We start from the raw sequence: 27,778 nt of genomic DNA, 5'->3' as shown, positions 1-27,778 counted from the left end.
TCTGGCCAACATGGTGGAACCCAGCCTGTACTAAAAAATACAAAAATTAGCCAGGCATGGTAGCACATGCCTGTAGTCCCAGCTATTTGGGAGGCTGAGGCAGGAGAATTGCTTCAACCTGAGAGGCAAGGTTGCTGTGAGCTGAGATCATGTCACTGCACTCCATCTTGGATGACAGAGGAAGACTCCATCTCAAAAAAAAAAAAAAAAATCCTTTGGAATTATTCCATTTCTCTGCAATGTAGTAATGAAATTCTAGTGAGAAGCATGCGTTCTCAGTGCCCAGTTGTCTGAGGCCACAGTTGAGTTGCTTCAGGGAAAAAAAAAAAACACACACACACAAAAGCAAAAGCAAAAACAAAAACAACAAACCCTATTGCTTTTGATTTTTCTAAAAAGATTAAATGCCCCATGGTTTAGATTAAGCTGGATCTACAAAAAATTGAATTCATCTTTTATTTTCTCTGTGAACAGAGGCTCCTCCTTCTGTTTTTCTACCATCTAGGGGTGAATCTATATTTGTCAATATTGACATAAATCGGAGACATAAATCATGTAAAAACCCTAAACAAGCCTTCAAGATAATCTGAGTCTTTCTCATTTCTCTTCTCAATTGTGTCATCAGAGAGAACTACCTGAGATGAAGTCTCTCAGGAATAGTTAGAACATTGCACTTCTAGAGAAGACGGTGAGACAGGGCAAGACTAACAGTGAGAATCAAAGCTTCTTCTCAATCTTTCAGTGTATCTGTTTCTGGTAGATGAATCCAGAAAAGATTCCAGAGCCAGGGAAGAGCTATTTGAGAGGGTAGAATCACTGTAGATCAGAGTACTAGGTCATATGTTTATTAGTCACCTTCTTTGGTCATATTCTCAGTGCTAAGCCTCTGATAGGGTTTCAGAGTAATGTATGCCTGTGAAAACCTCTAATTCCATTTGAAAGATGAAGCTCTGGCTCTAGGAGAAGTCTCCTATCTGATAGAACATCATGCTTCTGTGGGCATGAGATTCTGTGCCCTTCCTCAGCAGACACCACTGACTCAATAACTGTTGAAGAATCATGCATAAGGCCGGGCGCGGTGGCTCACGCCTGTAATCCCAGCACTTTGGGATGCTGAGGCGGGCGGATCACGAGGTCAGGAGATCGAGACCATCCTGGCTAGCACGGTGAAACCCCGTCTCTACTAAAAATACAAAAAATTAGCCGGGCGTGATGGCGGGCGCCTGTAGTCCCAGCTATTCGGGAGGCTGAGGCAGGAGAATGGCGTGAACCCGGGAGGCGGAGCTTGCAGTGAGCCGAGATCGCGCCACTGCACTCCAGCCTGGGCGACAGAGCGAGACTCCGTCTCAAAAAAAAAAAAAAAAAGAATCATGCATAAATTGGCCTTCTTTATCATGAATGTCTTAAATAATAAAACAGAGAAAACCTATTTATCCATGTTCAAATTGAGTAAGAGTGTAAGAAACTTCACAGAAATTGTTACAGAAGGAAACTCTTGGGCTCTGTCCATCCCCAGAAATCTCAAAATTCTGGCAAAATCTATTATAATTAACCTTATCAGAGCTTGATTTTTTTTTTGCTCTATATATTTACCTTTAATTGGACTTTAATTTTGTTATGTGTTTTAATTATTATTTTTTTTGATGGAGTCTTGCTTTGTCGCTCAGGCTGGAGTGCAGTGGTGTGATCTCAGCTCACTGCAACCTCCATCTCCTGGGTTCACACCTTTTTCCTGCCTCAGCTTCCCGAGTAGCTGGGACTACAGGCGCCTGCCACCACACCCAGCAAATTTTTTGTATTTTTAGTAGAGACTGGGTTTCACCGTATTAACCAGGATAGTCTTCATCTCCTGACCTTGTGATCCACCCGCCTTGACATCCCAAAGTACTTGGATTACAGGCTTGAGCCATCATGCCCGGCCAAGATAAACCATTTTTTAACCTTTGTTAAAAACATCAAATTCCCATACCCCAAGTATTAATAATACTGTCCACTGCAATTGTTATTGCTTAGTAACTTTTTGCTATGGTCTGGATATTTGTGTTCCTCACTCTCCACATTCATATTTAAAAACTTAATCCACATGTGGATTCAGTGTGATACTATTAGTTATTGGAACTTTGAGAAAGTTATTAAGTCAGGAGGGCTGCATGCTAATGAAAAAATAATAGTGCCCACGTGAAAGAGGTTGAAAGGAATATTCATGCCCCTTCTGCTGTGTGAAGACATAGCTAGAAGGTACTACTTGTGATGAACAGAACTTCACAAGCAAGAGCCTCAGAAAGTTGTTATACAGCAGAACATCTTTCTCTCTTGAGAGATTCTGGCCAACAGTGCTGTATAGTGGACTGTTTTTAGAATGGGAGTGTTTGGTTACCAGAGTTCTTAGTACTGTTAGGGCCTTTCACCAAAGAAATGAGGTCACTTCTTGAAGGTATTATTCTTCTTTCAATAACACCTACCTTCCTTCGATAAGACCTACTCAAAGGCTTTTCTGCACTGATGACTGCTCACCAATCTCTCCCAAGTCATCTGATTACTTGTGCACAATTATGCAAATAAAGCACCTCCTGCACCAGTCCCTGAGGAAATGGAATGTGGCCAGAGCCACAGGCTTGAGGATACAAGCTGAGTTAAAGTCTTTATGTTTAATGTATTAATTCTGTGATCCCAAGTATGTCATTGTGCCTCTCAGGGGCTCCATAGTCTCACATCCTGCACAGTGGGGATTATGGTGGCATCCAGCTGCAAGGGATCTCATGAGATATGTATAAAATGATATGCATGACTCTTGGGGGTTGATATTAAACACAGCTACTGCATAAACTTAGAGAAAGAAACCACAAGGGATGGGACGTTGCGTGAATACCTCTCAAACACGCCTGGGTTTCATAACTTGAATCTTGAGAAAGTCATGTCTCCTCTTGAATTTATTTTTCAAACTCCACCATGAAAACATCGAAATTGAATACAATTTAGATGTTGTTATTCTTTGGCCAGAACAACAACAATAACAACAACACACATTGTAATACCTTCTCGTTATATTTAGAATCATGCCCATTTGTCTCACCTTAGCATACGTCGTGAACAGCCTTCATGACGGCTCATAACAATTTTTATTTCCAACTATACATACACATGTGTAAACAGTAAGTTGTTACTGACTCACCTCATGTCAGTAGAATACATTTGAAAATAGGGAATGTCACTTCCAATATTTAATTATGAAAAGACTGTCACTTGCCTCTTACTTTCTCTCTCTTGTGTTTTTGTTTCCTTCCTTTTTTCCTGTCTTTCTCTCTGTCTGTCGCATACTTTGCTCTGGAGAAGCGAGCTTCAATGTTTTGAGCTTTCATTTTCACAGGCTTGTGTGACAGAGAATGGAGAGAGTGCCCTGAGCAAAGACAGAAAGAAACTAAGACCTCAGTCAAAACAATAATGCCACAACTAACCAGATTGAGCTCAGAAGTGCATCCTTCCCAGTCCAGCTTTAGTTGACACACAGCTTCAGTCTCATGAGTGAGAGGTGACAGCATGCTGGCAGCCCTCACAGCCCTCGCTCACTCTTGGAGCCTCCTCGGCCTTGGCGCCCACTCTGGACGCGTTTGAGGAGCCCTTCAGCCCACCGCGGCACTGTGGGAGCCCCTTTCTCAGCAGGCCAAGGCCGGAGCCGGCTCCCTTAGCTTGCGGGGAGGTGTGGAGGGAAACGCGCGGGCGGGAACCGAGGCTGAGCTCGGTGCTTGCGAGCCCTCGGGAGTTCCAGGTGGGCGTGGCCTCGGCGGGCCCCGCACTTGGAGCGGCCAGCTCCAGGCAGTGAGGGGCTTAGCACCTGGCCCCGCCAGCCCCAGGCAGTGAGGGGCTTAGCACCTGGGCCAGCAGCTGCTGTGCTCGACTTCTCGCCAGGCCTTAGCTGCCTCCCCGCGGGGCAGGGCTCGGGACCTGCAGCCCGCCTTGCTTGAGCCTCCCCTCTGCCAAGGGCTCCTGTGCGGCCCGAGCTTCCCCGACGAGCTCCACCCCCTTGCTCCATGGCGTTCAGTCCCATCGACAACCCAAGGGTTGAGGAGTGCCGGCACACAGCGTGCGACTGGCAGGCAGCTCCACCTGCGGCCCTGGTGCGGGATCCACTGGGTGAAGGCAGCTGCGCTCCTGAGTCTGGTGGGGACTTGGAGAACCTTTATGTCTAGCTCAGGGTTTGTAAATACACCAATGGACACTCTGTATCTAACTAATCTAGTGGGGACGTGGTGAACTTTTGTGTCTAGCTCAGGAATTGTAAATGCATCAATCAGCACCCTGTCAAAACGGACCAATCAGCTCTCTGTAAAACAGACCAATCGGCTCTCTGTAAAATGGACCAATCAGCAGGATGTGGGTGGGGTCAGATAAGAGAATAAAAGCAGGATGCCCGAGCCAGCGGTGGCAACTGCCTTGGGTCCCCTTCCACACTGTGGAAGCTTTGTTCTTTTGCTCTTTGCAATAAATCCTGCTACTGCTCACTCTTTGTGTCCACACTGCTTTTATGAGCTGTATCACTCACCATGAAGGTCTGCAGCTTCACTTCTGAGCCAGCAAGACCACGAACCCACCAGAAGGAAGAAACTCCAAACACATACGGACATCAGAAGGAACAAACTCCAGGCATGCCGCCTTTAAGAACTGTAACACTCACCGTGAGGGTCCGTGGCTTCATTCTTGAAGTCAGTGAGACCAAGAACCCACCAATTCCGGACACATGAGGACATTGTGGTAGACCCATTCAACTAAGCTGTGTCAGTATTTGTGGCCAACAGAAAATATGACATAATGCATATTTGGAATTTTAAGCCACTACACATTGAGCTAATGAGTAGAATTAATTTTTCGAATTTTATTGACAGATTGCTCCTAGTGTATAAAAGTGCAATTTAATACTGTGCATTTATCTTGTATCTTGTGACTTACTGAACTCATTTATTAGTTCCAGTTGATTTTTGTAAACTCTTTAAAAATCGTTGCATATAAGTTGATGCCATTTACAATAAGTTTATTTTATAAATTTAGAATTGTTTTATTTGTTTTTATTATATAATTTCTCTGCCTAACACCTTTAGTTCAATTTAGTACAGTAGCAAAAGTAGCCATGCTTATCTGTTTCCCAGACTGTGAGGCAAAGCTCCTAGTCTTTCATCAGCAAGTTTAATATTAGTGGGAAACTTTTATGAATCCTTTTTAGTAGTTCTAGTGAGTTTTTTCTTCCTAGCATGTTAAGGATTTTATAATGAATCAGTGTTATTTGTATCACAAGCTTTCCTGTTTTTATTAAAAGGATCATTTTATGTTCTTCAGCTTATCAATGTTGTGTATTAAATTTTTGGTTTTTAGATATTAAGCCATTTCATTTGTAAAAAGATTGTACTTGGCCACGGTGTATAATTACTTTTATGTGTTTCTGTATTTAATTTACTAGTACTTTTTTAGAATTATGTGTCTTTATTCATCAGCCGTATGTACCCATATTATTCCTAACACATGTTGGGTTTGTCTGTCTTTGGTATAGTAATATTGGCCTCATAAAGTAATTAAGGGTTGTTTATCTCTTATCTATGTATGGTGTGTATTTGTAAAGGATTGGTATTTTGTTAAATATTTTGTATAATTTAATAGTTAAAATATTTGACTCTGATTTTTCTTTGTGGTAAGATTTTTACAATAATTTAATCTTTTATTATAGGTCTTATATCTTCCACTTCTTGAGCTTCATTTGTTAAATTGGGCCTATCAAGTTATTTACTTCTAATTTGTAACAATCCATGTTTCCAGATCTAGGCAGCTGGCATGCCTGTTATGTGGGATAATGTAGATTTGTGAAAGTTTTATGTATTATGTGGGATAATGTAGCTTTGTTACAATCAATAAATAGCCACGTTTTTCCTCTGCTTAAGGATTAAGACTATAATTTTTATACTTCATACTTGCATGCATTGCCTGAGTCAAAAAAGCTATTACATCTAAAAGAAAACAGTGAAGCATATCATTTGACATGAAGTTTTATCAAAATGACACATTAGCCTACCCCCTTTTTCACAAATATTTAGAAAAGAATAAATTTAAATAAGATTACAAAATAATTTAGTAAATAAAGAATAGTACAACCAATAAAATTTTAATGAATCAGGGTTATTAGTACTTAGTAGCCCCTACAATGTTTTAGAAACTATTCACAGTCATTTACACACATATAATTAATAGCTGAGTCTAAAATATATAACACAGAAATTTGTTAATAATGACAAATTGAAATATTTACAATTATATTAAATGACATTAAGACCATCAGAAATCAAATGTTTAACATACAGTAACTAAATAAAGACAAGTAATGATAACTTTATTCAAAAGTTTGATTACTAGCAAGAGAGAAAAATTAATAAAATTTTTCAGCAGTGAACCAAAGATACACACTGTATGACAGAGGGGGAAAATAAATGGCAAGGGTTTAGGCCTAACGATATCATTCATTTTATGAGAGCAGAAATTCAACAGGTCATATCTTTTAGGACACTAAAATGACAGTAGAAATTCTAAATTGTACTCAACAAGTAATATTTAGCCATGCACAAATTTTGTTTCTTTAAATTAATTTATAAAATAAATAGAAGATTCCACGAATTATTTTTGTGAGGTCAAGGACATACTAAAAGGAAGCACAGTGACTAGAGTCAAAAGACTTGAAATAAGATAAGTCATTCTATCAACTTAATGTTTTACAAAAACAGTAGTTCTCTTTGTATCTAGGTCAGTTCTGTTCACTGCAGTTAAGTATATATTTTCAAAAAGGCACATAAAATTTTAAGTATCAAAAGAACTACCCTTTACAAGTGACTATTACTACATATTTGAGAGAGTTGTTTTGATGAAGAAACGGAATATCTCATAAGATGTGGTTGTATGCTGCCCAATGCCTATGAAATATTCTACTCATGTGTGCACTGCATATTTGTGCTTTAAGAAGAAAAGGCTACATATTTTTTAAATATTTTAGTGTAGACAAGTAAAAGTTCTCAAGAAGTTACAAGAACCATGAAAATAATGAATACAGTTTAAAAATATATAAGCACTTGATGAAAGCTAAAGTAAATCAAGAGAATAAGCCAGAGAAGTAATCAAACTGAAAAAAAGTGGTCCCTTCAGATACTGATAGATTACAAGGATGTCAAGTCTGTGTGCTGTCCACCTTCCTCCAAGGGAAAATGGAATAAGCACAGAAATAACATGACTACAGACATCTCAAATGTGATATTTCCCAAATATTGGAACCAAGTTAAAAACAGAAGAACACAAGTAAATAAAAAGAAATTTCTGAAGAAAAACTAGGCCACCATTTTCCATATTAAAATAGCATATTTGAATCACAGCTCGGTAGAATGTAAAGAATAAAAAAATTAAGAAAATGTATAGGTGAAACACTAAACAGAGATAAAAAGATTAGTAAAGCTGAATAATGAATAGAATGAATATAACCAAATATAGTAAAGAGAGATGACATATTATAAGATATAGTTTTAACAAGATAAAAGCTGGGATGAGACGCTAAACATGTTAATTATTTCATTAGAACAAAAAGTATGAATGAGGCAGAGTAAATAAGCCCAGCCAGATCCAAGATTTGGGAAAAGAAAATCTTTCCCTCTATGGAAGCAGCCACAAGTATACATTGCAGAGGGCCCAGATCAGAGAGGAATGAGAAGTGGTTGCCATTCTTGCAATCAGTGTTATGTGTTTTCTTGCAGCTGAGGTTTATATAACTGTTCTAAGTCCAGTAAATTGTCTATAGTTGCACAGCTATTAAGAGGCTGAGACGGCAGTCAGGACCAACTCTGCTAAATGTTCATAAACTACTCTATCTCGTGGAACTTCTCTGGATCTTGGAGACTCTGGAGAGTGACACTTCTGCAAAAAGAGGCATAATTTATTTGAGATTTTTATCCATCTGTTATTATCCTTTACCATTAGGAACAATCTCCTCTGAAAAATGCTTCTGAACCACCTTAGAAGGTCTTTTAATAGTTTGGGAAAGTGGGGCAGGGCAAGGTGGCTCACGCCTGTAATCCCAGCACTTTGGGAGGCTGAGATGGGTGAATCATGAAGTCAGGAGATCAAGACCATCCTGGATAATACGGTGAAACCTCGTCTCTACTAAAAATACAAAACAGTAGTCGGGCGTGGTGGCAGGTGCCTGTAGTCCAGCTACTTGGGAGCCTGAGGCAGGAGAATGGCATGAACATGGGAGGTGGAGCTTGCAGTGAGCCAAGATAGCACCACTGCACTCCAGCTGGGAGACAGAGCAAGACTCCATCTCAAAAAAAAAAAAAAAAGTTTGGGAAAATGGCTGAGGGTTGAGGTTAGAAATCCAAGGTAAAACATTATGTTATTTATTTTACATCATAGAAGAAATCTGAAAACACATAGAATGCATTCCACTATTCATAATTTTTTGAGTAATTTCAGGCTATGTTTTTGACATAGACTAAGTTAAATTACTGTGCCAGAGACAATTTCATCTCTAAAAGAAAGTGACATAAAAATAGATCTGCAAAGATACATTTTCTCCTGCTGCAATTTAACTAAACAGCTGAGTGCATCTTCAAGTTGTACTTTGAGTTCAGTAAGATAAATCTGTTTTTTAAGACTCCAAATCTAGCACTAACAATGGGTCAAATCCCTGCAACAGACATGAAAATCACAGAGCTAATGCGTTCCTCATCCTGAAATTCTCGCTGCCAGCACAGCAGTCTGAAGTTGACCTGGGTCAATTGAGCTCAGTTGCGGGGAGTGGAGTCCACCATTACTGAGGCTTTAGTAGACAGTTTTCCCCTGACAATGCCAAGGAGGCTGGGAGGTCTGGGTCAGGTGCAGCAAAGTGGCTGTGGCAGACTGCTTCTTTAGATTCCTCCTCACTGGGCAGGACATATTTGAAGGAAAGGTAACAGCCCTAGTTAGAGGCTTACACAGAAAACCTCCATCTCCCTGGGACAGAGCACATGGGGGAAGGGGCGGCTGTGGGTGCAGCTTCAGTGGATTTCATCATTCCTGCCTCCCGGCTCTGAAGAGAGCAGCTGATCTTGACTAGAGGGATTCTGCCAGCACAGTGCACCAGCTCTGCTAAGAGGCAGACTGTCTTCTCAAGTGGGTTCCCCATGACTCCTGACTGGGAGAAACCTCCTAACAGGGGTGGACAGACACCTCATACAAAAGTGCTCCAGCTGGCATTGGGCGGGTATCCTCTTGGGATGAAGTTTCCACAGGAAGGAGAAGGCAGCAATCTTTGCTGTTCTGCAGCCTTTACTGGTGATACCCAGGTGAACAGGGTCTGGATTGGACCTCCAGCAAACTGCATTGGACCTGCAGAAGAACGTTGCTGTTAGAAGAAAAACTGACAAACAACAGCAACATCAACAGGAAGGACCCACCGCCAAAAAAAACCCCATCCAAAGGTCATCAGCCCCAAAGTAGATAAATCCATGAAGATGAGGAAAAATCAGCACAAAAATGCTAAAATTTCCAGAAACCAGAATGCCTTTTCTCCTCCAAATGATCACAACCCCTCTCCAGCAGTGGCACAAAACTGGATGGAGAATGAGATTGAAGAATTGACAGAAGTAGGCTTCAGAAGGTGGGTAATAATAAACTACTCTGAGCTAAAGAAGCATGTTCTAACCCAATGCAAAGAAGCTAAGTATCTTGATAAAAGGTTATAGGAACTGCTAATTAGAATAACCAGCTTAGAGATAAACATAAATGGCCTGATGGAGCTAAACAAAGGCTTTAAGATATATGGGACTATATGAAAAGACCAAACCCACGATTGGTTGGTATACCTCAAAGTGACGGGAAGAATGGATTCAAGCTAGAAAACAAACTTCTGGATATTATCCAAGAGAACTTCCTCAACCTAGCAAGACAAACCAACATTCAAATTCAGGAAATACAGAGAACATCACTAAGATACTCCTTGAGAAGAGCAACTCCAAGACACATAATCCCCAGACTCTCCAAGGTTGAAATGGAGGAAATAATGTTAAGGGCAGACAGAGAGAGAGGTCAGGTTACCTACAAATGGAGGCCCATGAGACTAACAGCAGATCTCTCTGCAGAAACCCTACAAGCCAGAAGAGAGTGGGGGCCAATATTCAACATTCTTAAATAAAAGAATTTTCAACTCAGAATTTCATGTCCAGCCAAACTAATCTTCAAAAGCAAAGGGGAAATAAAATCCTTCACAGACAAGCAAATGCTGAGGGATTATGTCACCACCAGGCATGCCTTACAGAAGCTCCTGAAGGAAGCACTAAATATGGAAAGGAAAATATGGTACACCACTGCAAAAGTACACCAAAATATAAAGACCAATCGATACTATGAAAAAACTGCATCAACGAATGTGCAAAATAACCAGCTAGCATCATGATAACAGGATCAAATTCACACATAACAGTATTAACCATAAATGTAAATGGGCTAAATGCCTCAATTAAGAGACACAGACTGGCAAACTGGTTAAACAGTCAAGACCCTTTGTTGTGCTGTATTCAGGAGTCACATCTCACATGCAAAGACACACATAGGCTCAAAATAAAGGGAAGCAGAAATGGCATATGAAAAGCAAAAAAAAAAGCAAAAAAAAAAACAAAAAAACAAGACAAGGTTTCAATCCTAGTTTCTTATAAAACAGACTTTAAACCAAGATGAAAAAAGACAAAGAAGGGCACTGCATAAAGGTAAAGGGATCGATGCAACAAGAAGAGCTAACTATCCTAAATATATACCTACCCAACAGAGGAGCACTGAGATTCATAAAACAAGTTCTTAGAGACCTATAAAGAGACTTCGACTCCCACACAATAATACTGGGAAGTTTTAACACCCCACTCCCAATATTAGACAGATCAATGAGACAGAAAATTAACAAGGATATTCAGGATTTGAAATCAGCTCTGGACTAAGTGGACCTAATAGACAACTACAGAACTCTCCATGCCAGACAAACAGAATATACATTCTTCTCCAGGCCACATAGCACATATTCTAAAATTGACCACATAATTGGAAGCAAAACACTCCTCAACAAATGCAAAATGATGGAAATCATAACAAACTGTCTCTCAGACCACAGTGCAATCAAATCAGAACTCAGGATTAAGAAACTTACTCAAAACCGCATAAATACATGGAAATTGAACAACCTGCTCCTGAATGACTACTGAGTAAATAACAAAATTAAGGGAGAAATTAAGTTTTTTTTGAAACAAATGAGAACAAAGAGACCATGTACAAGAATCTCTGGGACACAGATAAAGCAGTTTTAAGGGGGGATATGCTGGCACTAAATGCCCACAACAGAAAGCTGGAATGATCTAAAATCGACACCCTAACATCACAATTAAAATAACTAGAGAATCAAGAGGAAACAAATTCAAAAACTAGCCGAAGAAAAGAAACAACTAAGATCGGAGCAGAACTGAAGGAGATAGAGACAAGAAAAACTGTTCAAAATCAATGATTCCACTAGCTGGTTTTTTGAAAAGATTAACAAAATACATGGACCACTAGCTAGACTAATAAAAAAGAAAAGAGAGAAGAATCAAATAGACACATTAAAAAATGATAAATGGGATATCACCACTGATTCCACAGAAATAAAAACTACCATGAGAGAATACTATAAACATCTCTACACAAATAAACTAGAAAATATCGAAGAAATGGATAAATTTCTGGACATGTACACTTTCCCAACACTAAACCAGGAAGAAGTTGAATCCCTGAATAGACCAATAACAAGTTCTGAAATTGAGGAAGTAATTAATAGCCTACCAATAAAAAAACACTGAGAACCAGATGGATTCACAGCCGAATTTTACCAGAAGTGTAAAGAGAAGCTGGTAACATTCCTTCTTAAACTATTCCAAACAATTGAAAAGGAGGGACTCCTCCCTAATTCATTTTATGAGGTCAGCATCATTCTGATACCAAAACCTGGCAAAGACACAACCGCAACAAAAATCTCAGGCCAATATCCCTGAGGAACATCGATGTAAAAATCCTCAATAAAATACTGGCAAACCAAATCCAGCAGCACATCGAAAATGTTATCCACCATGATCATGTCAGCTTCATCCCTGGGATTCAAGGCTGGTTCCACATATGCAAATCAATAAATGTAATCCATCACATAAACAGAACCAGTGACAGAAACCACAGGATTTTCTCAATAGATGCAGAAAAGGCCTTTGATAAAACTTAATATCCCTTCATGTTAAAACCTCTAAATAAACTATGTGTTGACGGAAAAAATCCCAAAATAATCAGAGCTGTTTATAACAAACCCCTAGCCAATATCATACTTAATAGGTAAGTGCCAGAAGAATTCCTTTTGAAAACCAGCACAAGACAAGGATGTCCTCTCTCAGCACTCCTATTCAAGATAGTATTGGAAGTTCTGGCCAGGGTAATCAGGCAAGAGAAAGAAATAAAGGGTATGCAAATAGGAAGAGAGGAAGTCGTACTGGTACCAAAACAGATATATAGACCGAAGGAACAGAACAGAGACCTTAGATTGCAGGGATATGGAGGAAGCTGGAAGCCATCATTCTCAGCAAAATAACAGGAACAGAAAACCAAACACCACATGTTCTCACTCATAAGTGAAAGCTGAACAATGAAAACACATGGACACACGGAGGGGAACATCACACATCGGGGCTTGTCAGGGGGCATAGTGAAGGAGAGCATTAGGACAAATACCTAATATATGTGGGGCTTAAAACCTAGCTGACAGTTTGACAGGTGCAGCAAGCCACCATGGCAAATGTAAACCTATGTAACAAACCTGCACATTCTGTGCATGTATCCCAGAACTTAAATTATAAATAAATAAATAAATCTCCAGCAAGGAAGGAAACCAGAGAACAGGTTAGAGTCCTGCTATTCACATCTGAGTACACAGACTCAGTCCCCAACTCTCTTATTTTTATTCTGCCAGCTATGACCTGAATATGAACATAACAGACACACAAGAGTTCCAACACCTGACAATCTGCTTCTGCCCAAGAAGAGTGCCCTCCCTTTTGTCCATACGGCAACTCATGGTACTGAGAAGTGGCATGGGGCTGCCCAGATGAGATGATGAGAGAGGCCTGCCCTGGATGGACCTGTCCTGGGCTGCTCTGTGTTATCTGTAGGTGCACCTGGCCAATGGCCAGGGGTATCAGGAATGAGGGCTGAGTTGATATCTGTGTTATCAGACAAGGTTTTTACACTGAGCCTTTGTAAGGCTAGAACTCAGAATTATCAGGGCACAATGAAAGGACATCTCACTCTCTTGAGCATCTCTCACCAACAGAGGTGAATACAGAGCTGTCTCAAGAATGTGGGTTCCTGGTTTCTTAACTGCTGTGGGGTTCTGTCACCAGGAAAGTGTGTTAAACTCTTCAAGGTTCCATCCACTGGGCCCCTTCTTTCTGTAAGACCTACCCAAAGGCCCTACTATGCTACTGATTGCTCAGTCTCCTCTTCCATGTGAACTCTTTATTTGTACACAGTTATGCAAACACAACTTCCCCTTAATTCCCTGGAAAGGCCTACATGCAGCCTGGGTTCCAGGATATGAGACAGCTGGAACATAACCTTGTTTTTCTTATCATCTCTAGGACCTAATAAAAGTCACTCTGTATTTGAGGCTTCCCCAGCCTCCTAGCGTGCACAGTGGGGATAATGTTATCTACTTCCTAGGGAATGTATCAGAGGTATATAAGATAAAACATAAAAATCGTTGTGTGGTTTCACCTGTAAATAACACACACACTTAGAGGTGGAAGCATTAGGAGAATAGGTGTGAGGTAGCATGGGCCACAACTCAAGTAGGCCTGGGGTCTAGCAGTGTAATCTTGGGAAAGTCACTTCCCCACTGGGCTTCAGTTTCATTCTGAAACTGAAGTATGAGGTTGAAATTAAATGTAGATATCATCCTCTGGCATTGATATTGTTTAGCTGTCTGCCCCCACACAAACCTTATTTTGTATTATAACCTCCAGGTGTTAAGGGAGAGAACTGAGGGGAGTTGATTGGATTATGGGGACGGGTTTTACTCATGCTGCTCTTGTGATAGTGAGTTCTCACGAGATCTGATGGTTTCATAAGGATCTGGTATATCCCCTGCTCTCACTCACTTCACCTGTTGGCCACCATAATTGGAAGTTTTCTGAGCCTCTCCCACCCAATCTTGAGGAACTGTGAGTCAATTATCCTCTTTTCTTTATAAATTACCCAGTCTCAGGTATTCCATCATTGCGGTATAAGAATGGACTAATACAAGCATTAAACTTTCTAGTGCCTTCTTATTATATATAGAATTATATCCATGTGCCTTATCTCACCTATGTTGGGGAAAGCCTTCACAAAGTCTCCCAGCACTAGGTGGTTAGTGACTCAGTTTGTAATTAAACAAAATGGCCTACTGCTTGATGTCAGTAGTATGGCACTTGGGTTTTGAGAAAAATGGCATCTTGTTGTAGGTTGGCCAACAGGAGATAGAAGTCCAGCTCAAATCGGTTTTCTTACATAGGCTTTAAGGTGTTGATTAAAAAAAGCTTAAGAAGTGGGCTCTGGATTAGGAGGGGATTGCTGGAAGAAAAGTAGTAATATGGAAAGTCATGAGACATGCACAGTCAGCTCCTCTTGCTTCCTCACAGGTCACATGAATATTCAGGGAGAGTTAGTATGAAACATGCAGTGGAAATTTGGGCTCTAACATCAGCAAACTCATTCTCCATGGACTTCAGTTGACCATATTGGTTCCAACAAATTCCAGCCAATTTTTAAAAATCTTATAAGCAGAGGAAACGTAAGTGTTTCAACAAGCTGTTTCTTATCTTTCATTCTAAATATCCAATTTTTAAAGTCTTTTTTATTTTTTTTTTTGATAGTTTGGAGGCACAAATTCAGCTTTTGTCGAATGGAATACACAATAGTGTATGACTTTTGTATTAGTTCAGGCTGCTATACCAAAGAACCATGAACTAGACAGCTTATAGACAACAGGATTTAATTTCTCACACTCCTAGGGGTTAGAAACTTGAGATCAGGGTATTAGCATGGTTGAGCTCTGGTGATGACTCTTCTGAATTTCAGACTGCACACATCAAGTTTTATTCTCATTTGGTAGGAGACAGACATCCCCCTGGGGTTTCTTGTATAAAGCCAATAATCTCAATCATCATGGCCTCAACCTCAGGAGTTAATTACAACCTATCTCCTTATAGCATTACACGGGGGGTTACAATTTTAATACAAATTATTGTAACTCTCAAGATTTTTTTTAAAGCTGTCATTATTCCTCCTACTGGGTTTTTCCTATTTGCTTCCTCAGTCTTTCCCTTTCTTTCTGTCTCTTTTTGTGTGAACCTGTTTGCCTAATTCTGTCTCTCAATTGTATTCCTCGAACAGAGGAAGCAAGCTCCAATGCTATGAGATGCTCTATGTACAGACGCACATAACAAAGAACGGAGAGAGTGCTCAGGCCAGTAGACAGAAGTAAGGTCATGCTCTCAGTCTACACTTAACCCTGCCAATTTTCACAAGCATGAGCTTAAAGTCTGATGCTTTCCTGGTCCACCTTCAGTTGAGATCACTTCCGCAATCTCATAAGGGACGTGAAGGCAGAGGCAGCTAACTAAACTGTGTCCAGATTCTGGTCCACACAAATTGTGATATAGTATATACTATTGAAAGGTGCTAAGTTTTAGGGCCATGTTGTCAGAAGGAGCAGATATCTAGCCTCATCTCCCGAGCCCCAGGATTCTCCATGCCTCTGCTTATCTCTTCCTCAGGCTGTCTGTACCATATTGGTCCCTTTCTAATCTCTGCCAAACTCACACCTGTAAGACTCTTCACCAAGGGTGGCTTCTCGCTGACACATTCTTGTGCAGAGATGCCTCCCTGTTGTCATTCTCATCATGGATTAAAGATCACCTCAGTGAGGCCTTTGGGTACCCACATGCAATGACTTTGCAGCTCTTCTCAACATTCTACTTTATATGATAGTCCTTGCTCTTTTCTTTTATATATACTTGCTTTAGTGCTTTTGTCGAGCTGTCTTCAGACTGTTCTGTCCTCAGAGGGGCATGCAGCCATGATGTAATCATTTTCTGTGCTACATGTTGGGCCCACCAAGGTAGCTGGCAAAGGGTGAGTGCAAGGGAAAAGAGATTGGCTAAGTGGGCAATGTGGAAACTGTCGATAATAACATGAGGTGTGTGACTCTTACTTGCTCCAGCTGCTCCGGCAAATCTCAATAGGCACCAGAAACACAGCAGGCTGTAACCACCTCAAGGCCATCACTAACACTGCAGCCCCATGCAGGAACATTATGGAAAAAAATCAGGTACCATTTTTTTGCGTCCTCAAGACACTGACTCTTTAGAGTTCCAGGGGACAAAGGAGCAGGATCAGAAGGCTCCAAGTACAATGAGTGACCTTGGAATCCTCCATTGCCCTCTCTTTGCCTCCACCATTTGGGGTGTGCTATTTACTCATGAGGCACCCTCCCCTTATCCAGGGAAATTATTTAAAACGACTTTCAAATGAGGAGCTCGAAAACCCAACAGGAACTGGCATTTTCCCGTGACTTCAGAGTCAGGGTCCAGTGCTGTGGCACGTTTAGCTCTATCCCATCTTTATCTACCCAAAATCCCTCTGGAGTGGCCATGCCTCTGCGTGATTTGAAGGGCCTCAGGGAGTAGAAGCATTTTTGCAGAGTCTCAGAGCAAAGAGTCTTAGTTCACCAATGAAGAACCAAGGCTGGCAGACACTTATGAGTATGTGAAACAATCGAGGTTACCCACTTCGAGCACCCCTATTTATGAGGAAGAAAACAGTCTTTTCTGTAGCCATTGTCTACATTAGGCTGAGGTGGAGCATAGCTCGTTTTACTTCCAGCTCTCCACAGAGGTGGATGCAGAACCACAGTCCTGTCCTCTTGAAACCGACCTGGAGAGGACCTCAGGTGAAGCACAACCCTGGAACTGCTCATTCTCTGTGCCCCTGGATATGTATCTAGGGAAGCGGATGCCCTTGCCTTATGGCACATCTGTCCACCCAGCTATTCATTTGTAATACATGGCCTTTAATACTTTGAAGTGAATTTATTTTCACCTAATTTGTTGAGAATTTTTATCATAAAGCGATGTTACCTTTTGGAAAAAAGTTTTCTTCATCTATTTAAATGTTATGCTTGATCCTGGGTCTGTCATTCTGATCAGAAGCTGACAGGTGCATCCATTCCTAGAGAAGAGCATGAGAACGTCAGATCTCACGTTCCGTGAACATGACCTGCTTATGATGTCCACTCTCAGTGTCTGACTCCCTGAAGTAAATTGTGGCCCAGGAACTGTCATCTGCTGTCTTCACTGAATTATGCCAAATGTCTGAAAACTGCATTATATATACGTGATGAATAAATAAGCCCTAACTACAACCTCTTTAGCTATGTCTGAGTGTGCCTGGGGCACACTCAGAGAGATAACAGGATCTCTCTGTTTCAAGGACAAAGTTCAGCTAACAGGAAGCTCAAACGCCCTTTACAAATGTAAGAACATGTTTGTTTTCTATATAATTGTCCAATTATAGAGGGACATGAGTCATTGTGACATGAAAGACCTTCTGGGGTGAAAGAAGAGAAAAAAAATAATAAATACAAACAATCAGAGCATGCCCCAGCAGCCTTTCCACAAAGCCAAGCATTAGGGATCCACTTTTCATGTTTTATGCCATTCATTTCTCACAAAAACCATATAAGGTTGTGGGGGAAAGTTAAATATTCAATTTGAATTCAATTGAACATGGACAAAAGCAATGGTCACTAAGTCCCAGAACAGGTTGCATGAGCCGCTTGAAGCATTCGTCCAGCACTGTTTTGGAGAAGTATCTGTTTCAATCTATTCCTATATGTTATTGAAAAACAACAGACAATTGCAAAAACAAGTTAACCTTTTCATGTTCCTTGAGCCCAGTTGTGAAGAGCCCTCGTGACTGGGCCTCATGCCAAACAACTCATTCCAAAAAGAGCTAGGGCCCTAGGCCACGCCGAAAGTTCATAAGACCTCTTCTTGTCTGTGCACGGATGGGTGACCTACTCTGGAGTCGAGGCTATTGCTTCCCCGTCTGGTAATGAATCCTCTGCAGTCTGGTAAACGTAAATATGTATATATGTTTCCCTTCTCCCCTTCCCATTGCAATTTGCTTATTATAGCTGCACTGCCATTTGCATGAGATAAGGCTTGTTTACCCTTAAAGGTTTTTTTGTGTGTGTGTTTTCTTCTCCCCTTGCACGTCTCTCGTACAGAACAGAGGCTCATTTTACAATTCTCTATAGAGAATTGCAACTGCAAATTGAGGCTGATAAAGATGCACTGGTATCCTAAGACACAGTTAGTAGCTGGCAGAGTCACCACTGTGCCTTGGAGAAGACATATGCTCAACTACTACACAGCTGGTCCAGAAACTATAGAGTGGTGGGGAAGTCCTGGTAAAAGTTGAGAAAAATGTTAAAGAAGAAGAGAGTTTGACCCTGGAAGGTGCTGTCAGGGACTTTGTCAGCTTCTCCGTTGTGCCTGGTTTGGCGCATTGGCATCATTCACACCTCTAGGTTCAGAATAGACTCATTTCCTCTTGGGGAGGGGACAAGACCTTTCATGGCAAGACCATGAAACACCAGAGGCCTGGAATGTGGAGCTCAGATCAGGAAATCCCCATCCTTCAGAGATTTGGGCATGTGGAGGACATGGGTGTTTATGGTGAAAAAGATTTTAGGCCTCTGATATCAAACTTAATGTGCAGGTAGAGAATAATTAAACCATGAATACATTCAAGGCCTTCACGATATCATATCAGCTGTAAGATAACAGCACCCACTTGTATTAATAATCTTTATGAAGAACATTATCCCAGAGAATTCTCAAAAAAACATTCTCAGTCTACAAATGAGAAAACAAGGCTCTGTGATGTCAAATGGCTGCTCAGAAAAACACAGGTAAGAATGAGAATCTTCCACGGTGAGGGTTGCATGAAATTCCCTTTAAGCTACCTGAGGCTCTATGTCTGTCCCTGACATAGAGGAAAGGGCATGGGGAAGCCTCACTTTCTTTCTATTTTAGAGACAGGGCACAGGACAAGATACCCTAAGACAACCCTTTTGACTTAAAGCAACTTAACTGGGTCTTTTAAAACCTTAAAAGGAGTCTTGAGAAACAACTACAGCAACCCCACACCTGACAAAGGTGTCAGTGCTCGGGGACTCCAAGGTGAGAGAAACCCCTCAGAGGGCCAAGGAATTGAGCAGGTTAACTGAGGGAACAGAAAATCCAAATAGGTATAAATCAACTGAAAGGTAACTCAAATATATCAGTTGAAAAATTGAAATAGAAACATAATTTTTTGCCACATAGATAGCAGATTGACAAAAAAATTAAAAGAATGTTAACATCCAAGGGGGTCTGGATACACAAAAGTAGATAAATTCAGAAACTACTATTTACAGTATACCTTTCACAACCCTTTTGGAATATATTCCGGCTTTACCTATTAAAACTTTACACTTTCCCACTCTTTCACTGAGTAATCATTTTCCTGGGAGACTATAATCTACAAGGGATTAGTAAATGTTGTGAGCTAGATTGCATTCCCTTCCTAAAAATTATATGTTCATGTCCTAACACCTAGTGCCTCAGAACGTGACTATATTTGAACATATAGCCTCTGCAAATGTAGTTAAGTGAATTAATTGGGGTGCATCCTAATTCCAGATGACTGGAGCCCTTATTAGAAGAGGCAGGAAGGACAGAAAAGCACAAGAGAAGATCTTGTGAACACAGAGATAGAAGATGATCATCTACAAGCCAAGGATGGAGACCTCAGAGAAACCACACAGCCAGTAGCTTGAGGTTGGATTTCTAACTTCCAGAATTGTGAGACATTCCATTTTTGTCGTTAAAGAACTTCAGCCTGTGGTACTGTATTACGGAAGTCATAGCAAACTGTTACAGCCTATTAGGACACAGATAAGATATTCCCTGTAGCGGCCAGGCATGGTGGCTTACACCTGTAATCCCAGCACTTTGGGAGGCCAAGGCGAGTGGATCATGAGGTCAGGAGATGGAGACCATTCTAGCTAACATGGTGAAACTCTGTCCCTACCAAAAAAAAAAAAAACACACACACACACAGAAAAAAAATTATCTGGGCATGGCGACAGGCGCCTGTAGTCCCAGCTACTCAGGAGGCTGAAGGAGGAGAACGGTGTGAACCCAGGAGGCGGAGTGCAGTGAGCAGAGGCTGTGCCACTGCACTCCAACCTGGGCAACAGAGCAAGACTCCGTATCAAAAAAAAAAAACAACAAAAAGTATATTCCCTGTAACATGGCTAAAGTGGAAATAGAATTTACTATGTCAGGCTCAACCAGTATTAAAAGGCTAAATTACTGAGGGAAAGGCTCCACTTATGGAATCTTATGAAGACATATGAGGGCAAATCTCCTGTCCTGATGAGGCTATAGAGGTGGGCTCTGGGAGACACATGTATAGAGTCTCATAAGACCTTTTTGCATAACTCCCACTTTTTGGGTAAAACCTCTCTCTGGTAACAGTGTGAACTTCTAAGACTTAGAGAAGGTCTGGCAAGGCAATGAAGCTGCCTGCTACAGGAAGTATCTGGGGTGGGTAGATATAACAATAAAAATAATAGCAACATGCAAAGATACTCACAACCTAATGTAAAGTAAAAACAACACAGAAGTGTTTCTTTTGACATTCCTGCAAGCATATGACTGGTTACTGTGCACCTAAGTTGCCATTATGGACTAATGGAGGCCAGATTCCTCTGGGAAGGAACTGTGGGTACTTAATGGAGAAAGCCCTAAACGGTTTCTGGGGAATCCTCACATTTGGGTCATGGTCCTGGGCTTCCCTGGTCTTTTCCATTTGGAGACCTCTCTGTGCCCACCTTGACTCCAGACTAGCACGGGCCATGGTTGTTGGCATGGTGCACCTGCCTTTTGTTCAATGAGATAGAGTAGTTGGACTCATCAAACAGCTCCTCAGGGATCTCCTGAATAGAGTTCTGCAAAGAGAGTGCCTGGAAGCCTGGCCAAGAGGCATCAATGGCATCCTGGCTTTCCCCGCAGAGGAAATTCCAGTTAGAAAGTCTACTCCCCATATCAGGCACATAGGAGCATTTGCATAGACCTCCAGCCAGGGAGAAAACAAGATGACAGCTTGAAGCCTTAGAATAAACATCTGAACAGACAAAGGTGATCCCCAGCACTCACCTTCCCCTCCTGCCAGCTGTAACCTGTGGTGTAAATTTGACAGGATTTTAGCCTCCCAATATATGGAAACCTGCTCCTGTCAAGAAAGGACCCATTATCTCTTTCTTTCCCACGAGACGTGGCGATGAGGAGGGGTGTGTGGCTACCGAGATGATATCAAAGGTGAGGCCTGGCCTGGATAGGCCTGCCATGGATGGCCTTGTGTTATCCATGGGTAACCCCTTCCAAATGGCCAGAAGAGCCAGTGGTGCAGAATGAGCACTGTCTCCATCATAAAAATAAGTTTCTCAGTTCAAGCCTTCCTGAGATGAGAGCCTCAGAAATTCAAGACATAGTAGGAGAACATCTTGCTGTCTTCACACTCTCCTTAGTAAATACAAGGTTGTCTCTAGAATGAGGGCTCCAGGTTACCAGAGTTCTCAACTTCCTTTGAGTTTGTAACTAAGGAAGTGAGGTCACTTCGAGATTCCATCACCTGCGCTCCTGTGTGGGAAAGGCACGAGGGGAAAAGAAAAGGCACCCACAATAGTTTTAAGGATAAACAGCCTTTATCCCAAGTGTATGGCAATGCAGACATGATAAGCAAATAATATAATAAGCAAATTGCAATGGGAAAGAGAGAAAGAAAATATATATATGTATATTTATATGTATATTTTATATATATATACATATATATGCATCTATATATGTATATATACACATTTATATACATATATATATGTATATTTACACTCACCAGACTATGGAGGATTCATTACCAGATTGGGAAGCAAAAGCCTGGGCTCCAGAGTCGGCCACCTGTCCATGTACAGAAAAGGAGAGGTCTCATGAAACCTCGGCACAGTCTGGAACCCTAGCTCTTTTCGTAATGAGTTGTTTGGCATGAGGCGCAGTCACAGGTGCCCTTCACAACTGGGCTCAAGGAACACAAAAGATCGACTTGTTTTTGCAATTATCTGTTGTTTTTTCAATCACTAACGTATAGGAATGGATTGAAAGGTTTCTCTGAAACAGCGCTGGATGAATACCTCAAGGGGCTCATACAACCTGTTCCAGGACTTGGTGACCATTGTTTGTGCCCATGTTCAATTGAGTTCATATTAAATATTTAACTTTTCCTCCACCTTAGATTCCCAATTCTCAGAACCATGTCCACCACCACAGGGCCTGGCTGGGAATATTGTCACTCATAGAGTTTAGAAGATGCAATGCTGGTCAGTGGTGATGCTAGGGTGTTGGATGAGGACAGCTGGGACAGTCCCTCCAGGTTGAGGGAGGAGTTGGCCTCTCTTGCGGGGTCCTTGGCATGTCATTGCCCCTTTGGGCCTCTGTTTTCTTATGTGGAAAATGTAGGAATGATGAGCCTGTTGGGCAGGCCTCACAAGGCGATCATGGGGCTCAGGGAGAAAGAGAATCTGAGGGTGCTTGTGTCTGGCTCATCCTGAGAGGGATGACGGTGACAGCAATCATGACAGCCACATGAAACCGAGGTGTTAAGAGGCCTTGTGAGGTAGTTGGTTCCCACCACACTTTCCAGTTGAGGAAAGAGCTCAGGGAAACCCGACTGCATGCCCAAAATGACACATCCAGGGAGTGTTGGACCTGGGAGGGAGTCTAGAGTCAGAGCTCACTGGAGGTGGTCAGAGCACTAGACAAGCTGACTCAGGCCACTTATCCGTGTCCAAGGTTAGTGTGGCTGAGGCACAACTGAAAGAAGCATATTTTCACTGACCTTGTCCCTCATCCTAGCAGATGGAGACCTATAAGTTGTCTACCCTGTAGCGGAGCCCCAGAGAGCCCAGATGAAGCTGTGACAGCAGAAGGTGAATGTACCTGTAGTGGGGAAGGGCTCCAGGGTTTCAGAGAACAGAGCTTATTTCTCCCAGCTGGAGACCTCCAAATCAAAAAAGCAGAGGGGCTTTCTACTCCAGCCCTTTTCTCCTGGGGCTGCAGTGCCTAAAACACCTTCATTAGACAGACCAGAGGAAGGCCTGGGAGAGCTGGGCTCCCTGTGGCTTTTAAAACAGGTGGAGCCAGGGACCACATGACCTTGTGGCTTATTAAAATCCCACCAAGGAGGTAATTATGGTGAGGTTAATGGCCATAGAGGACAGCTAATGGAAAGACATAGAGAATTGGGAAAAGAGAGCTGAGGGTTTTCAGCTACTCCAAGTGGGTAACCTAGGTAGAGGGCGCCAGGAGGCAGGGGTTTATAAGATTTCAGGGGACAGGACTTGGGTGGGCACCTGAGAGCAGGTGCTCCTCACCACTACCACTCTGATGGTGCAGGTGTCATGCCCTCTCTGGAGACATTCCTCACTGACCTGGTGATGCTGGACATTGCCATGAAGGAGTGTGTGGATGTGAGTGAGCCTGGAGCAGACGGGTCAGGGACCAGGATCCTGAGGTCTGGGAGAAGAGAGTCTTGAACTGAGTTCCTAGATCTCAGTCCTTGCCAAAATTTCTTGCAAGGGCCTCACAGCCCTCCCCACCCCGTAAACAGGGTATTTTACTCATGAGTGATGGAGGCTGAACAGCAGCCATCAGTCCCACTCCCTGAGTAGTGAAGCTGCAGAGCTGCAAGGCCTCTTTTGTGCACATTCTCTGACCCTGGTGGCTCTGTTGGTGGTGAAGCTTGGAAATCCCAGGAAATGGAGGCTACTCATGGACCAGCGGACCTTTCTGATGGTCTTTGGCTTTCTGTCTTCCAGAGAAATATGATCAAAACCCAGAAAAACACAAAGGTGAGCAGTAGCTGAAGTCCTCACTTTGCGGGAGGGTGGAGGTGGAAATCAGAAATCACCCTGGGCAGGACATTCCCTGGTCCCGTCTTCCACATCTAAGATTTATTGAAAGGGAGTAATACACAGAGAAGGAGGAGACCTATCCTAATGCAGGGTGCAGTCCGGGGAGTGAAGTTGATGACAAGTTCCTAGAGGGAGGGCTGTTTACATTCAACTCTGAGAACAAGTTAGGGCTGCATGATATTGGAGGAGAGGTGACAGCCTCTTAAAAGAAACACCCCATAGACCAGCCCTGCTCCCTTCTTCTTTTATAAGGCCCCTACAGAGTCTCTCACCCAGGCCCTGTCAGCATCCTGTCTTTCCCTCTGTCTCCAGAAGATTAAAGTCCTCCAGGAGATGCAGCGGTTCCAGATAGCTGGAAACAATCATCATCTTCAGACTCAAGAGGAATTTCTGGCTTGGTTCCAAGCCTGGAGCAGCACAATCAGAATAAAAGGCAAAGACCTAGCAGATGAGCAGAGGGCAGGAGGGGAGCCTGTCTTGCCGCCAGCCTCACACAGCCTGTGGCCATGGTTCCCTGGCCGGCATCAGGCCCTGTTGCAGCTGGACCCCAGCTGCTGGGGAGGAACTGGGGGACCTGAGGTGTGGCTTCTGGAACCTCACAGCTGTCACTCTTCTCTGAAGTTGCTATCCATGAAGAACAGGCTGTGATAAAATCTCAGAGCCCTTAAGTGCCTGTTGTTGGAATTGCTTTCATGGTTCACTGAAGTTTGTACTAAGCATGGGCTCTGGAAGTCAGGCTGCTCGAATAGGGTCCCAGCCGCACCATTGACCAGCCCTGCGAGTGGGGCAGAAAGCTCACTGCTCTGGCACTTGAGGCATCACGTCGTAAATTTAATGCACCCAATCCCCTTTTCACTGTTACCTACCTTTCTCTATAATCACCATGACCTGATCTCTGCTAGCATTTTTCTTAAAATGGATAAACATATGTTATATAGTATACATTATTCTTCCTCATGATTTTTTTGCTATATTGTATGTTTCCACTCATAAGAGATATTTAGAGCAGTTAAGTTCATAGAAACACAAAGTAGAAGAGTAGTTCCCAGGGACTACACAAAGGGCAATGGGAAGGGAGTGCTGTTTACTGGGTACAGATCTTCAGTTTTAAAAGATTGAAAAAAAGTTCCTTATGAACGTGGACAATCGTTGCAAAACAATGTGAATGTATTTAATTTCTTTAAACTGCACACACACAAAACAATACTAAAATGGTTAATTTTATGTATTTTCATATTTTACTAAAATGTAAAAACTACTTTCTAAAATGAACAGACTATAGCTGCTTGCAAATGGTGGGTGAATATCACAAATGTAATGTTGCATAAAAGACAGTAGACATGCCAGCTTGGGCAACATGGTGAAACCCTGTCTCTACCAAAAACACAAAACAATTAGCCGGGCATGGTGGTGCAAGGCTGCGGTCCCAGTGACTCAACAGGCTGAAGTGGAAGGATATCTTAAGCCTGGTAGGCAGAGGTTGCAGTCAGATCATGCCACTGCACACCAACCTGCAGAAAAGAAAGAAAAAAGAAGAGAGAAAGAAAGAAGGAAGGAAAAAGAAAGAAAGAAAGAAGAAAGAAAGAGAAAAAGAAAGAGAAAGAAAAGAGATAAAGAAAGACAGAAAGAAGAAAAGGAAAGAAAGAAGATAGAAAAGGAAAGAAAGAAAATAGATGTACAAGTATACATACTATATAATTTCGTTTATATAAAATACTACAATCAAATAAAACTGAGGTTCTGACTTCCACTAACTGTGGAGTAGCTTGTTCAACTCTCACAAATAACGATGATGAAACTTGAATAAAATATATTATTTTAGAAAAACGCCTATGCATAATACATATATGACATATGTGTTTAACAAGTGAATGAAGATTTCAGCTATGCCCACTGTAGCGGAGATAAGCATTGGTTTGACACTAGCCCAATGAACCCTGTTTATAAAACAAAAGTCTTCAAGGTAAAACAACAAAATCCAGAGTTTCTATCTATAATTGTCATTTATAGTTTCTAGTACACAATTTTAAAATCCATAAGACTTGTAAAGAAACGTGAAAATGTAATCCATACACAATATCAAAAGCAGGCAGTAGAAGCTATCCTAGGATGTTGCAATCAGCAGACAAGAATTTGAAGGCAGTTTTTATGAATATGTTCATGGGGAAAAAAGAAAATATTCTGTTCATAAACAAACAGATGTGGAACTTCAGCAAAGAAATGAACTTATATATAAAAAAAAAATAGATAAGGAAATGAAAAAAAATTTTGAGTTTGTCCACAGATTTAAAACAGAAGACACAGCAATAGAAATTATCAGTCTGGGGATAAAAAAGTACAAAAAGTTTAAAGGAAATGAACAGAGTTCTCGAGACCTGTGGAATGATTGAGTCTAAGGAGAAGGGAGAGACAAAAAAAAAAAAAAAATTAAATAGGGAACAAAAGCAAATCAAAAACTAATAGCGGAATACTTCCAAAAACTATCCAAATACCTAAATATTTATATCCAAAAGGTCAATAAATACAAAACAAAATACAAATAAAACCACAGCAAGGCCATATCGTGGTTTATGAAACAGTCAAGGCAGGAATTTTGCTTGACTTGCTATGATTTCTAATTGCTACTATTTATGGATACTATGGAAATAAATAGTAAATAGAATGGAAGATAGGTTATTCTCAGAGTTTTTTTTTTTTCTTTTTTTGCAAAGATGACTGTTATTAAAGGTAGATGACTTTCCAGCTGTCGAAAGGGGCGTGGCAGGGGAGGGGCGAGGAGAAGGGTCGGGGCTGAGGGAGGGGCCCTGCAAAGGTCTGGGCGCGCCCAGCTCTCCGCGAGCAAGCGTTATGGCAATGCTGGGCAGGCTGTCGGAAGCTCCCGGGCTCTATCTTGTCAGAGAAAAATCAAACTTCAGGCACACAGTCGTGCAACTGGCACGTGGGGAGACTGTGTCACAATTACAAGTGAGACCACCTGCCCTGGCCATGCTGTCTCCTCGCACGCAGAAGTTTGGGAACAGATAGGCTCCCCACAGCAGGGAGGAATTGCACTGGAAACATGGAGGGGCGGAGGAGAAGATGAAATTTTCCCCGTAGTGTTGGAACTGTAGTCTCAGAGAAGATGAAACTTACCCCGTAGTGTTGGCACTGTAGTCTCAGATCCACTCCCAGCCTTTTTGTCGCGACAGTCGGACTATAATCCCAGCATGCGCTGGGCTTAGGGGCGGTGCCCAGCCCTGGAGGAAAGGTCAACAGGGTGGGTTCCCTGGCATGGCATCCTGGGAGTCATAGTCCTTAAACGGTTTCCAGCACGTCGATCGCAAGGCTACCGAACTACAATCCCGGGATGCACAGGGATTGGGGCGGTGTTTAACGCGCCGGGTGGGGGGGGGCGGGGGGAAGGATAGAGAGGCGCGTCCCTGGCCAGGCATGCTGGGAGTTATGGTCTCTTAACGGTTTCCAGCGATTGGGCCCCGGCCTGCACACTACAATCCCAGCAGCCACCGGGCTTCGAGGCGGTGTGTAGCACTGGAGGGAAGGATAGGGAGGTGCGTCCTTAGCCAGGCGTGCTGGGAGTTATGGTCTCTTAACAGTTTCCAGTCCGTT

The 27,778-nt window shown here is 42.1% G+C and overlaps 1 long non-coding RNA gene across 1 annotated transcript; it reads right to left on the bottom strand.

Annotated features, from left to right (window-relative positions):
• Window positions 1-6,119: 6,119 nt before the first annotated feature.
• On the bottom strand, window positions 6,120-27,402 carry LOC129395591 (uncharacterized). The gene is made up of 3 exons (XR_008622943.2): window positions 27,305-27,402; window positions 17,232-17,322; window positions 6,120-9,384 (listed from the first exon to the last, which is right to left on the bottom strand). It is a non-coding gene; the product is annotated as an uncharacterized LOC129395591 (long non-coding RNA).
• Between the last annotated feature and the right edge of the window lie 376 nt (window positions 27,403-27,778).

Source organism: Pan paniscus, chromosome Y (assembly GCF_029289425.2).
Source record: "Pan paniscus chromosome Y, NHGRI_mPanPan1-v2.0_pri, whole genome shotgun sequence".
In the NCBI taxonomy this organism is placed as follows: domain Eukaryota; kingdom Metazoa; phylum Chordata; class Mammalia; order Primates; family Hominidae; genus Pan; species Pan paniscus.
The sequence above is the reverse complement of the archived record's forward strand: the minus strand, read 5'-3'. Positions and strand labels throughout refer to the sequence as shown.